We start from the raw sequence: 15,147 nt of genomic DNA on the forward strand, positions 1-15,147 counted from the left end.
CTTCTTCTTCTTCTTCTTCTTCTTCTTCTTCTTCTTCTTCTTCTTCTTCTTCTTCTTCTTCTTCTTCTTCTTCTTCTTCTTCTTCTTCTTCTTCTTCTCTCAAAAAAGAGAGAATTGGGTGCTATTTTGACCCTCATGGCCTGTGACCATTTTGGAAAGTGAGAGAGAATGAACTAGAAAAGTTAGGGTAGATGTGGGATTTTAGCTAATCCTTGAATGTGTTTGTAGTAGTGGATGAAAAGGAAAGGAAAGGGAAAGGTAGAGAAGAATAAGCAAATCTCTGCTTCTTACTACGCATGTGACTTTGGGAAAGTACCTGCTCCTCTCTGAGATTTTCTTTTCTTCATCTCTAAATAAAGGGGGCTGCACCAGATCATTTCAAAAATCTTTTCTAGCTCTAAAACCAAATGTTTTATGATCCACAGGCCCAGAGGCAAAAGTGAGACTAGCTAAGTGCTGGGCTGGAAGAGCTGGAGAGCTTTCATTTAGCTTCAATAAACATTTATTATTGGTAAAAACACTTGGCACAGGGGCAGGCACACAGTAGGTACTACATAAATGCTTATTCCCTTCTTGAACCTTGTCCTCTCTCCCACTGAGTACCAGCTGTGATCAGAAAGAGGCACTGGGAAATAGGCAGTTCAGGTTACTGAAACACTGCCCTTCCCTTCACAGACCTTATAATCTAAGGGGGGCAAAAGCTTGGCAAGCAAATGACCCAAGAGAGGATGTGATAGGAGTCTTTGGTGAGCTACAGATTCCATTTGGTTCAGCAGGTATTAAGGGCTCACTATGTTCCTGTCACTGTGCTAGGCAATAGCCATGGAAAGACAGGGAGGCACCTGCTCTAAGCTCCCTCTCCCAAGTGCCTTTGCACAAGCAGGTTGGGTCCCACAAGGGCAACTGATGGGTCCTCCTCCCAGGATTTTAGAGGTAACTTGGAGGAACAATTGCTTCTAATACTATGACTCAGGAGCCCCCATTCGGAGTTCTCCCTAATAATATCAATCAACCATTTGATGTCAACGAGCTTTTCTAAAGTGATGTTAACAGAGACAAGGACAGAAAACATTCTCTTCTTCTATACCCAAAGTCTCTGGGGAGAAGGAACTCAAGCTTGAAATTCAAAGGGAGTGAAACATATATGGAGAATTCAGAGCCTGAGGTTTCTTTGGGACTCTTGGCCCTGGGAGTCCTCTTCTGTCTCTGAAGAATCTCCACCAAGTTCACTGGATGACTTAATCAATGGAGAAAAACAAAATAAAATAATTCTGAGGTATCACCTTAGATCTATCACAGTGACTAATAGGACATAAAAGGGAAATGACAAATGTTGGAGGTGATATGGGAAAAATGAGATATTTATGCACTGTCAGTGGAGTTGTGACTTATTCAACTATTCTGTAGAGCAATTTGGAACTGGGCTCAAAGGGCTAAAAAATTCATACATATCCTTTGACCTAGTAATATCACTACTAGCTCTGTATTCCAAAAGAGATTTTAAAAAGAAAAGAAAAGGACCTATATGTACAAAAACATTTTTAGCTGCTCTTTTCTGGGGGCAAAGAATTAGAAATAGAGGGGATATCCATCGATTGGGGAATGACTGAACAAACTGTGGTATGTGATTATAATGGAGTACTATTATGTTTTAAGAAATGATGAGGAGAGGGGAGGCTAGGTGGCACAGTGAATAGAGCACCAGCCCTGGAGTCGGGAGGACTTAAGTTCAAATCCGGCCTCATACACTAAACACAAAAACTAGCCATGTGACCTTGGGCAAGTCACTTAACCCCAATTGCCCTCCAAAAAAAAAAAAAGAAATGATGAGCAGGATGCCCTCAGAAAAACCTGGAAATACTTACACGAGCTGATGTAAAGTGAAATATACTGTGTACAAAGTAACAGCAATATTGTAAAATGATCAGATACAAATGACTTAGCTATTCCAAGCCATAGAATGATCCAATACAACTCTGAAGTACTTATGATAAAAAATGCTATCTATCCCCAAAGAAAGAACTGATTGTTCCTGAATACAGATTGAAGCATACTTTTTTAACTTTATTTTTATTGAGGTGGGGTTTTTTTGGTCAACCTTTCTTTCATAATATGACTAATGTGGAAACATTTTGCATGACTACACATGGATAACCTATACTGAGGTGCCTGTTTTCTCATGGGGTGGGGTAGAGAAGGGATGAAGGAAGAGAATTTGGAATTGAGATTTTAAAAAATGAATGTAAAAATTGTTTTTTCATGTAACTGGAAAAATTGTTTTTGCATGTAACTGGAAAAATAAAATACTAAATAAAATTTTAAAAATCAAATAAAAATTTATTTTCTGCCATGGGAAAAAAAGATGGATGAATCATTCATTTGCTCAATTGGTCTGGTTCCTTGATGGATGTTAAATCAGTCAAGCAGGGTCACTCAGCAGCTCTACTGACCTCCCATCAGACTTGACTGCTGCTACTGCCAGTTTTGGTGGTCTCTGCCACTAACTCTGACTACTGAAGGATCTCTGATAGCTTTCCTGACTTCACAAGATCATAACCTTGTCAGTTCTTCCCCTAAATATCTACTCACTGAGGATCAGTGAGAACACAAAGAGACAAAAACCCAGAAACATACCAAGAGATGATGGACACCTGGTGGGTGGTGTGGGAGAATATAGCTAGCCACTGTCCCTCCCCTCCCTCCACTCCCAGCAGTGCAGTGAAGGCTTCCTTAGCCAACAACCCAGAAGGAAGAGCTACTTATTCACTGAAACTTTTTGCAAGCATATTCAGTTCTGGTTCAATTTCTTTTGTATCTCTAGCCCTTCTGGAGCCCACCAGAAGATTCTTCATCACTTCAAATTACCAGACCCTCAGTCACTCTTACTCAGAAGACAGCTAACTATACCTACATTTGTTTTGAAAACAGGCAGGGAATATTGCACATTCTCTAAAGTAGGGGTAAGGATTTCTCCATCATGAATGCCTAGCAGCAAGCCCACCCCAGGCTTCCAATATTTACCTGGAATGTTGACTGAGCATGCCTGAAATGGGGGGTGGGTTGTCTATGACAATAATACCTCATCAGAAATGAGACAGTTGGGGCAGCTAGATGGCGCGATGAGTAAAGAGCCGGCCTTGGAGTCAGGAGGACCCCAGTTCTGTTCTCACCTCAGACAGTCAATACCCCCCCACACACACACATACACACACACACACAAAACTAGCTGTGTAACCTTGAGCAAGTTACTTAACCCCAACTGCATAGGGGTGGCCAGATGGCTCAGCAAGTAAGAACACCGGCTCCAGTGTTGGGATGACCTGGGCATCAAATCCAGGCTCAGATACTTGGCACCACACCCAGAAATAACTGGCCGTGTAACCTTGAGCAAGTTACTTAAGCCCAATTGCTTTAAAAAAAATAAAATTGGGACAGGGGAGTGGAGCCAAGATGGCAGCATAGAAGCAGAAAAACTCCCTGCACTCCCCCCTTAATCACCTCAAATACCTATAAAATATGACTCTAAACAAACTTGAGAACTACAGAAACCACAAAGTGACAGAGAGAAACAAATCTCCTGCTGAAGGTAGCCCAGCAAGCTGGCAGGGAGGGTCCATCACAGCACACTGGGAGCAGAGTCCAGCCCCGCATGAGCTGGTGGTTTTAGCCTCAGGGCAGTCCCAACCAGCTGCAGCTGGAGGGACTTTGGGAGAGTGGATCATCAGCAACTATGGCAGTTTCCAGAATTATCAACCCATAAATGCTAAAGGCAAAGTAAAAGGTCAGTGTGGACTTTGGGAACAGGGAGTCCGAGAGTGCAGTCCAGCCTCTGGCCCCAGAGGGAGAAGCAGCTGAGGCATGGTGGCCCTGCAGCCACCTCAGCATGGCTGCTTCAGAGCTCCTGACCTGCAGATCATAGGGGGACCAAATGACCATTCTGAGGGGTAATGGCTCTTGCTTTAACCTTCTTGGATCTGGATAGTGGTCTTGGGTGGAGTTCCTGGGGTGTGTGATGAAGTGCCAGAGCCTGTGGAAGCTTCAGAGAAGGCACCCACCTAATAGCTCTGGCAGCTGCAAAGACCCCAGTGATTTGGGACAAAGTTCTTCTCTCTGGAGGCAGAGTTCTACTGTGGCAAAAAGCTCAAAAGTCAAATAATTGAGTGGCAACATGAGCAAACAAAGGAAACAAAGCAAGCACAGCAATCCAATTTAGATTCCTTTTTGGGGGACAAAAAGGATGAAAGCATGGAGCGGCAGGAAGATAACAAAGTCAGAACTCCTGCCCCAAAAGCTACCAAAAGCTTCCAAGAAAAACATGAATTGGTTACAGACCATAGAGGAGCTTAAGAAGGATTTTGAAAACCAGACAAGGGAAATTGAGGAAAAATTGGGAAGAGAAATGAGAAAGATCCAAGAAAATAATGAAAAGAGAGTCAACAAGTTGACTGAAGAAAATAATACCTTAAAAAATAGACTAACTCAATGGCAAAAGATGTCCAAAAAGCCAATGAGGAGAAGAATGCCTTAAAAAGCCAAATTTGCCAGGTGAAAAAAGAATTTCAAAAGCTCACTGAAGAGAATCATTCCTTCAGAATTAGATTGAAGCAAATGGAAACTGACTTTATGAGAAATCAAGATACTATTAAATAGATCCAAACCAATGAAAAAATAGAAGGCAATGTGAAATATCTCATTGGAAAAACCACTGAACTGGAAAATAGATCCAGGAGAGATAACTTAAACATTATTGGACTACCTGAAAGCCATGATCAAAAAAAGAACCTAGAAATCATCCTTCAAGAAATTCTCAAGGTAAATTGCCCTGATGTTTTACAACCAGAGGGCAAAATAGAGGTTGAAAGAATCCACCAATCATCTCTTGAAAAAGATCCCAAAAAGAAAACTCCTAGGAATATTATATCCAGGTTCTAGAGTTTCCAGATCAAGGAGAAAGTATTACAAGCAGCCAAGAAGAAACAATTTGAATATTGTGAAAACACAATCAGGATAACATAGGATCTGGCAGCTTCTACATTGAGGGATCAAAGGGCTTGAATATGATATTCCAGAGGTCAAAGGAGCTGGGATTAAACCAAGAATCACCTACCCAGAAAAACTGAGTATCATGTTTCAGGGGAAAATATGGTCATTCAATGAAATAGAGGAATTTCAAGCATTCTTGATGAAAAAAATCAGAGTTGAAGAGAAAATTTGACATTCAGATACAAGAAGCAAGAGAAGCATGAGAAGGTAAACAGGGAAAAGAAATCATAAGGAACTTATCAAAGTTGAACTGTTTACATCCCTACATGGAAAAAAGATAATTGTCACTTATGAAACTTTTCTCAGTGTGAGGATAGTTGAAGGGAATATAAATGTATATATATATATATATATATATATGTATACATACATATATATGTCTATATAGGAGGGTATATGTGCATATGAATACATATGTGAGTGTGGATATATATGTATACAGGTATACATAGAGTGCGCAGGACCAATTGAATAGGAAGGGATGATACTTAAAAGGTGAAATTGAGAGATGAGAGAGAAATATAATGAGAGGAGATGGGGAGAGACAGAATGGGATAGATTATGTCATATAGAAGAGGCAAGGGAAAACTGTTACAATGAAGGGGAAGTACAGAAAGACAAAAGGGAATGGGTCAATTTTACTCTCATTGAATTTGGCTAAGGGAGGGAATGACTAACACTATGGCATGCACACTAAATAGGGTATCTTGCCCTACAGAAGAGTAGGGGGGAAGGGGATGAGATGGGGATGATACAGGGGAGGGCAGGTTGGGGGGTAAGGGTAGTCAGAAGCACACACTTTTGAAAAGGGACAGGGTCAAAGTACAGAATAGAACTAGTGGGGGGCGGGATAAGATGGAGGAAAATATAGTCAGTCTTTCACAATATATCCACTATGGAAATGTTTGGTGTAGCTACACATGTATAACCTATATTGAATTGCTTATCTTCCCAGTAAGGGTGAGTGATGAGGGAGGAAGGGAAAGAATCTGGAATTCAAAATTTTTAAATGAAATGTTTAAAAAAATATATTATTAGTATTTTTACATGCAACTGGGAAATAAGATATACAGGCACTGGGGTATAGAGATCCATTTTGCCCTACCGAAAAGTCAGAAGGGGGATGGGGGAAGATATAGGAGAGAACACATCGAGAAAGGGGGTATACAATGGGATCGCTGTTTTAGGGTGGTGAGTAGGAGAAAGATGGGGAGAAAATGTATAACTCAAAATTTTGTGGAAATGAATGATGTAAACTAAAAATAAACATATAATTTAATTTAAAAAAAGAAAAGAACATTAGGACACCATTTGCAACTCTTCTTGGGGTCATTGTGCTGTGTACAGTCAACATGTATTCAAATCCACAATTCTGAGTCCCACTCAATGACCCATTGCTATAACAAGTCATGAAGTATACTAAATGAGATGGTCTGGGAATGATATACTGAATTTAATAAGATGAAACTTAACAGAGGTATACATATATAAAGTCCTCTAAGATCTCCTACTAACCTTTGAGTCTAGCTATCCATCTCTCCACTTGTAAGATTTCCTTATCTTTCCAGCTGTCCTGTAACTTAACTCTCCTATATGTGTTGCTTCCCCCATTAGAGAGTGAGCTCCTTAAGAATGGGGACTATCTCCCATTTCTACTTGTATCCCTAGTGCTAAGCACAATGCCCGACATATGCTAAGTGCCTAATAAATGTTTTTTTTTCATCCATCCACCCATTCACTCATTCATTCTCATGAGAGTCAGAGGTCCCAAGACCCTGTCAGTCACAAGGCTGCTCCTAATAATTTAAATTAAGCCAATTCCTTTGGCTTCTTTTAGCCTCAGTTTCCTCATCTCTAAAATGGGTAGGGGGTTTGAAATAAATATCTGGACACCTTTGCAGCATTAAATTATTTACTCTATGATCTACAACCTTCAAGACACAAATTGGGGTGAGTTAACAGGTTTGACTTGCTTTCTACAAGGGTGAATTTGCCCTATCCAGTATATAATCTGGGGTCAGCCTGAATGAATCATAGTGGTCATATTCATAGTGACATCACCACAGAAACAGGACTGAGGGTGCTATGTTGTCACTCCACACTATGAGCTGGACCATGGGGACGGTGCTTGGTGAGGTAAGAAGAAGAGATGGAAAAGGGTGCCAAGGAAGGGATTGGAAGTGGGGAAATGCTCCTTCCACAATGGGAGAGGAGAGGTAGCTGGAAATAGCTTGAAGATCTTTAGTCCTGGGATGGCTCCAGTAGCTGCTTCCCATTCTAAGTTTCTCCACATTTCCATCCTTCAGAATTAGAAACTCCACCCTCATTCTCCTTCCCATTGCCTTGGGCCAGCAGATCTCCTGGGTCAATATCTAGCCAGCATGGAGTAGGTTCATGCAGTAGAATATGACTTTGCCTCATCCCCAGATCAACAGAGTCAATGGATAAGGTAATATCTCATGTGGTTCCTATGTGACGTGAGTGGTACGGTAAAATGTTTTATATTCTGACTATTTTTTTAAATAATTGCTTTAAAAAGTGAACATATTATCAACCAAACTTCAAAGGTGAACAAAACCATTTCAACATACTTTGTATTTGACGAATGAATTTACAAAAGTTAGAGCTGGAAGGGTCTTCAGAGGACATCGAGTCCAACTCCATCATTTTTATAGGTGGGGAAACAGAAAGTAGAGATGAACTGACTGGCCCAAAATCATATAGCTAATAAGTATCAGAGATGAAATTGCTACCAAGGTCATCCACTGCCTTCTGGACCATCTACAGTCATTCTGACTTCCGTCCTGCTCCTGGACTTTGGTGACTCTGGAAGAGTGAGACTGATGACCTTAGGCAGCTCTGCCTCACTTAAATCCAATTCATACACGAGTCAAGATATCACCCTGTGACGTCATTGGTCCTCTTCAAAAACAAAGGATGAACAACAACAAGCTGATTGCATCAAGCTCCTAGACACTACAGGGTTTCCTCATTGAAAACTATAGTAACTCACTTAAGATTGTCCTGGCTATCCAGACAGAAAAAAAACAAGTGGATAAAGGATGCTTGCTGCCTAGAATATGGCTTGGTGATAGATGACTTGGATGAGGCCCACAGACTTAGTTCCTCCACAAACCTGTCTTGCACAGGGACTCTCTCTGAGATGGATTACCTTCTATTTACTCTGTATATATCACGTATGTACCCAGACAGCATGGTGGAGAGTGTTGTCCTGGAATCAGGAAGACCTGAGTTCAAATCTGGAGTCAGATGCTTACTATCTGTGTGACCCTGGGCAAATCACTTAACCTCTATCTGCCTCAGTGTCCTCAACTCAGAAATGGAAATCATAATAGCACCTACCTCACAGAGTTGCTATGAAGATGAATTGATATTTGTAAAGTGCATTGCACAGTGCCAAAGTAGACTCTTAATAAATGCTTCTCTCATTTGTTCCTAGTTATTTACATGTCATTTACCATCTAGTACATGGTAAATCCTTAAATTATGCCTTGCCTTCCTCATTAGAATGTGCATTCCATGAAGCCAAGGATTTCTTTGTATCCTCAGGGCTTAGCATGGTTCCTGGAACATAGTAAGTGATTAACAAATACTTTTAGAATGACAGGTTGATTTTAGAGAAAGAAGGAATAAGATGCAGAAGTGAAAAGAAGGAAGAAAGTGGACTAGAAAACATTTGGGAAACTGTGCAAGAAGTTCCACAGTCCCAAGCAGTTTCCCTTCTAAGGAAGTTCATCTCTTCTATCTGAACCTTTGAAGACTCTTAAGTTACACGCAAGGGGCTAACATGCATTGGAAGAGAGAGATCCCTCACCAGGGATTTTCCTATGCCGGTGAAGTCACAGGTCCAGTCTCTTCTCCTAAGCTCTATCCCTCTTTCACAGGCTTACTGAGAGATCCAAATTAGAGAAAGTTTGTAAGTGTTCTGCAAACCTTTTAATGTAGTCCTTTAGTGCTTTACATTCTTGTTATTCACAACCACAAACGGTACTGTTAGAAATATGTTTGAACAGATAATTCCTTTCTGAAAAAAGTAATATTCACAGAATTTTAGAGCTAGAAAAGAATTCAGTAACCATCTAGCTCTACCCAATATGCAATTGCCTAATCTATTTTTAAATACCTTCGGTGGAAGGGAGGAATCTACCACCTCCTAAGCTAGCTGATTACACTTTGGGATGATCACAATTTAATTTTTCCAAATATCAGTCCTAAATCTCCATCCCTCTTCCACATGACAAGTCTTGAAATATAAACATAACCATCATCTTGCCATTGAGTCAGTCTTTTCTAGACTGATCACTGTAGTGATCTCATCAAAAAATTACCTTTCCTTCAAAATTGAGCATATTCTATCATAAGAATATCTGAGTCTTCAGTGAGGCTAAATAATTTCATTGTTTCCTACTGAGAAATCCAGAATTAGGCAGGGTCATAGAGGCACAAACTGACAGAAGAGGTGGAATTAGGTTTGAATGTAAGTAATAAGTAAAGGTGACTTGATTTTTGTTTACATTCTGGAAGGAGGACCATGTGCCTATTTCAGCTTTTTAGGCACACATCGTATAAAGGTAATTGAAACCAAAAAGGCTAGGGATTTGACACAATAATGCCTTGAAAAAGACAGACAGAACTACACAATTTGGAAGTCTGAAGGGAACTACATGCATGTATGGGGAAGTGAAATTATAGTTCTTAAAATCAGACACTGCAAGTTTAATCTTAGATTTTAAAAAAGTGGGATCAAAGAGATGGAATGGATAGAAGGGAAGAAAGGGGGAAATAATCCCCAAATCATATTTATATTTATGTCATATTTATATCTGGGCCATGTGAAGAATGGATAAAAAATATATTATAGCAGAAAAAGTAGATCCCTGCATCTGTAACAATTAATATTATATTATCATATAGTAAAATAAACTTTATCTGCATTTGCTGGGGGGAGGTGGGATCAGGTGACTATGACTATACCTGTATGTTAGAGAGAATAAGACTACATCATTTTTTTAAATGGAAAGGCTAGTACATTTTGCTAATTTTTTAAAAAAGAAAACTATGTAACTACTAAATACACTAGATGGAATGCTAAAGTCAACAATATAACCTTGAATGTTAATGGGTTGGATTTAGCAATGAAAAGGAAACAAATTACAGAACAGATTAGAAAACTAAGTATAATAATTTTCTGCTTGTGAGAAACACCTAAAATATGGACTCATACAAAGCGAATGACTGGAACTTGAGGGGAGAGAGAGTGAATGGGAGGCTCCACAGTGAATATTCTGTAGTATTGTGCACTGCCTCAACTTCAGAAGCCATCTGGGTCCAACCAACATTCTTAACAGGAATTCCCTCTACTCTTTCCCTAAAAATTGGTCAACTAAACACTGCTTGAATATTTCTGTTGGAGGGGAACTCACTACTTTCCAAAGGAAACTCATTACACTTTTGGATTGTTCTGATTATTAGGAAACTTTTCTTTATATTTATGTTCTTTATATCGATCTGCCTTTTGGGATCTTATAACCATTGCTGTTAGTTTTGCCTTCCAGGGTCAAGCTGTCAGTCAGTCACTGAGCATTTATTAAGCTCTTAATATATGCCAGGCACTGCACTAAGTCTTAGGGATACAAAGAAAGTCAAAAGCCAGTTCCCACTCTCAAGAAGCTCAAAGTCTAATAGGGGAGACAAGATACAAACCACTATGCAAATACTAGAAATATCAAGAGTAGATGGAAGGAAATCTCAGAGGTAAGGCACTAACAATGGGTGGGGCCTAGGGAGATTTGAATTACATCTTGAAGGAAGCCAGGGAAATCATTAGGTACAGGTGAGGACAGAGGACCCCCCCCCCCCATAGGCATGGGGAAAAGTCAATAAAAAAGCACCAAGATGGAAGGTAGAGTGTCCTGTTGGAGGAACATCAATAAGGCCAGTGTGGTTATATCCTAGAGTACATATAGGAAAGTAAAGTGTAAGAAGGCAGGAAAGGTAGGAAGGGGCCAGGTTGTACAGGGCTTTAAATGCCAGACAGAGGACTTTCTATTTGATCTTGGTAGTACTGTGTCAGGAATGAGTGATACTGCAGGTCCACTTTACTTGCTCTTCCCAGACCATTTTTGGAACACTCTTCTATTCTAGGGACACCATGTTTTAGATGGGACATTGTCGAGCTGTCACCAGGATGGTGAAAGCACTCACAACCATGTCTTATCAGGTATTGCATCCTACTCAAGTCCCAGCTAACACTAGTCAGTAATTAGGCAAACCCCTGGGTGAAGGAGAGAATAACTTTTGCCTGGGAATGAGAAGGCAAGGTGCAAGTTAAGAAGAAAGTAAACATATGTCAAAAAGCTAGACTTAATCTGTGGAAGTAGTACAGCATAAGATTCAAGAATTAAGTCAAATCCAAATACTGGCTGCCAGAGCAGTTAATCAGGACCAGGAATTCTGTACCTGATGAGGAAGCCAAGATGCAGGGTGTATTAAGGAGCTGACTCAGAGAATGTGTCTCAACCTGATTTCCACAAAGATTCATTTTTTAAAAGCAATTATAGTTATTTGTATGCCCGACCTCTGTCTGCCAATTGGTAAACTGGCATGGTAATGGGTAAGCTTTCCAAGCCTACTAACTCATTTGGATGATGGGCTCATATAGTAATGGTCTGCTTAACTTCTTCTAAACCTGATTTATTTAGGTTTTTTGTTTGTTTTGTCAAGTAGTCACTGATTTCTTTTAAATTCTCAACTTTATTGTTGTAATGCTGTATAACAGCATTTTGTGATTTTTCTTAAGCCCTTTTTACATTCATTGGGATCTTTTAAAATTTATTACTTTTACAAATAATACTTTGTGACCCTCTCATACATGAGTATCCACAAACCTAACTCAGGTTGAAGGCACATAGCAGGTCACAATCCACTCAAAAACATAGTTCACAACGCCCCCCCCCCAAATGTGTTTATTTCATTAGACCAACCAGAGGGCCCATTCATTCAAAACAAAAGACACAATCAAACAGCAGAGCAAAATAAGGAACAAGAAAGATTGCCCACACACAGGCATGCATTCTTTACAAGTTAACACGAAAAAATGGGAGGAGGACACAGAGTGGAAATGTAAGTGATCATAAAGAGACATACAGGTAGAGAGCATCTGTGACTGGTGCACCTCTGGCCCTTGACACTGCATAACCATCATTTCTATCTCAGCTGAGCTGGGAAGTCCCTGCTGGTCTGCTCCTTCTGTCACTTTGCTTTCAGTTGGACATTTCTGCTGGCCTGTTCTCTGCTACCATCTTCTGGTCTCCATCTGCTGGTCTCCATCTGCTATGCACTGTGTTGGGGTCTGGCCACTCCCTGCTACCAACTGTATACTCTAACTGATACTCTAAGCAATCTGAGAAAGCAAGGAATAGTTTACCTGTCAGATTTGTGGAGAGGGGAAGACTTTATGACCAAACAAGAATTAGAGGGCATTATAAAATACAATATGGATAATTTTGATTACATTAAATTGAAAAGCTTCTGTACAAACAAAGCCAACGTAACCAGGATTAAAAGGGAAGTAGAAAATTAGGAAAGAATTTTTACAACCTATGTCACTGATAAAGGACTCATTTCTTTTTTTTTTTTTAAAGCAATAGGGTTTAAGTAACTTGCTCAAGGTTACACGGCCAGTTATTTCTGGGTGTGGTGCTGAGTATCTGAGCCCGGATTTGATCCAGGTCATCCCGACACTGGAGCTGGTGCTCTTACTCGCTGAGCCACCTGGCCGCCCCCTAAAGGACTCATTTCTAAAATATGCAGAGAACTGAATCAAATCTATAAGAATACAAGTCATTCCCCAATTGATAAATGGTCAAAGGATATGAACAGGCAGTTTACAGAGGAAGAAATTAAAGATATTTATAAGCATATGAAAAAATGCTCTAAATCGCTATTGATTAGAGAAATGCAAATCAAAACAATTCTGAGGCACCACATCTTACCAGTCAGATTGGCTAAGATGATAAAACAGGAAAATGACAAATGCTGGAGAGGATGTAGACAAATTGAAAGACTAATGCATTGCTGGTGGAGTTGTGAACTGATCCAACCATTCTGGAAATCAATCTGAAATTATGCCCAAAGGGCTATAAATAATTTCATAACCTTTGACCCAGCAATATCACTTCTAGGGTTGTATCTCAAAGAGATCATAGAAGTGGGAAAAGACCCATATGTAAAAAAATATTTATAGCAGCTCTTTTTGTGGTAGCAAAGAATTGGAAATTAAGGGACTGCCCATCAATTGGGGAATGGTTGATATGCATGCTATGGAGTACTATTGTTCAATAAGAAACGAGGAGCAGATGGATTTCATATTTACCTGAAGAGGCTTATACGACATGATGCTGAGTGAGAAGAGTAGAGCCAGGAGGAATCTGTACACAATGTATCTGTGACAACCAACTTTGATAAACTGGACTCTTTTCAGCAATCCAGAGGCATAAGTCAACCCCAAAAGGCTCATGATGGAGAGAGATGTTTACATCCAGAGAAAGAACTGAGATTGAACCCAGATTAAACCAAACTACCTGCCCTTTTTTGTTTTCTTGTTTGGTTTTGTTTCCTCTTTCCCATTCTTCATTCCATCTGTTACATTCCTTCTTTATAACCTGACTAATGCCTAATGTGAAAGTATTTGCAGATAATATAGTTGATTGTATGCTGCAATGGGGGGGGGGTGAGGAGGGAGGGAGAGAAAATTTGAAACTCAAGGAATTGTGGTAATGAATCTTGTAAACTAAAAGTAACAAATTAATAAAGACCAAAAAAAGTTGAGAGAGGAATTTATTGGGAGAAGGAGAAAGGGAGAGATAGATTAGGGTAGATTATCTCACATAAAAGAGGCAAGAGAAAACTGTTACAATGGAGGGGAAGAGCAGGAAGGTGAAAGGGAATGGGACAAACCCACTTAACTGGGTATCTCACCCTATAGGAAAATAGGGGGGTAGGGGATAAAAGGGAGGATGATAGAAGGGAGGGCAGATTAGGGGAGAGGGTAGTTAGAAGCAAACATTTTTGAAAAGGGAAAGGGTCAAAAGAGAAAATAGAATAAGTGGGGGGTGGGATAGGAGGGAGGGAAATATAGTTGGTCTTTCACAATATAAGTACTATGGAAATGATTTGTGTAACTATACGTGCACAACCTATATTGAATTGTTTATCTTCCCAGTGGGGGTGGGTGAGGAGGGAAGAAGGGAAAAAAATCTGGAATTCAAAGTTTTAAAAACAAATGTTAAAAAACATTTTTTTCCCATGCAACTGGGAAATAAGATATACAGGCAATGGGGTATACAAATCCATCTTGCCCTACTAAAAAGTTAGGGGGTATGTGATGGGGGAGGATATAAGAGAGAACAGATTGGGGGAAGGGGTATTCAGTAGGCTTGAAATAAAAAGTAGTAAAGATAAAAAAATAAAAAAGTAGGAAAGATGGGGAGAAAAATTGTAAGTCAAAATCTTGTGGAAATGAATGTTGAAAAGTAAGAATAAATATAATTTTTAAAAAGAATGAATAGCTTATAATTATTATATTATTTTATTATATATTAAATAATTATATTATATATTTATTATATTATAATTATATTATATATTAAATAATTATTATAGCTTATAATTTTAACTTACATTCCTGGTCAAATAATAATATATGGATATTATTCTCCTAAGGAGGAAATGATTAAACAAAGTAATAAGTCAAAAATGTAATATGATAGATGTCTAATTAAATAGGATAGCATATTTTGAGAAAAGCAACAGGATTGACTGTTTCCTCTAAGAATCACATACTGTTGTATATGATTGACTTCCAAAATTTATCTCTCACGAAAATTCAGACTTTAAGTGTGTTTTGGTAATAAGTTTTCAAAATTGAATTTTTACACACAAATTGTATAGCATGATGGTAAAAGTAAGTTAAATTATTTTTCATCATTAAAGTATCATTTTATATTTGGACCCTCAAATTTTTTAATTGGTAAAATAGCAAATTCATTGTTCCCCTTTTAAATTTATTTATTTTTAGTTTAC

The sequence above is a fragment of the Petaurus breviceps genome, unplaced genomic scaffold, assembly GCF_028583685.1.
Source record: "Petaurus breviceps papuanus isolate PSGF00001 unplaced genomic scaffold, PetGlider_PUasm1.0 90760, whole genome shotgun sequence".
Classification (NCBI taxonomy): Eukaryota; Metazoa; Chordata; class Mammalia; order Diprotodontia; family Petauridae; genus Petaurus; species Petaurus breviceps.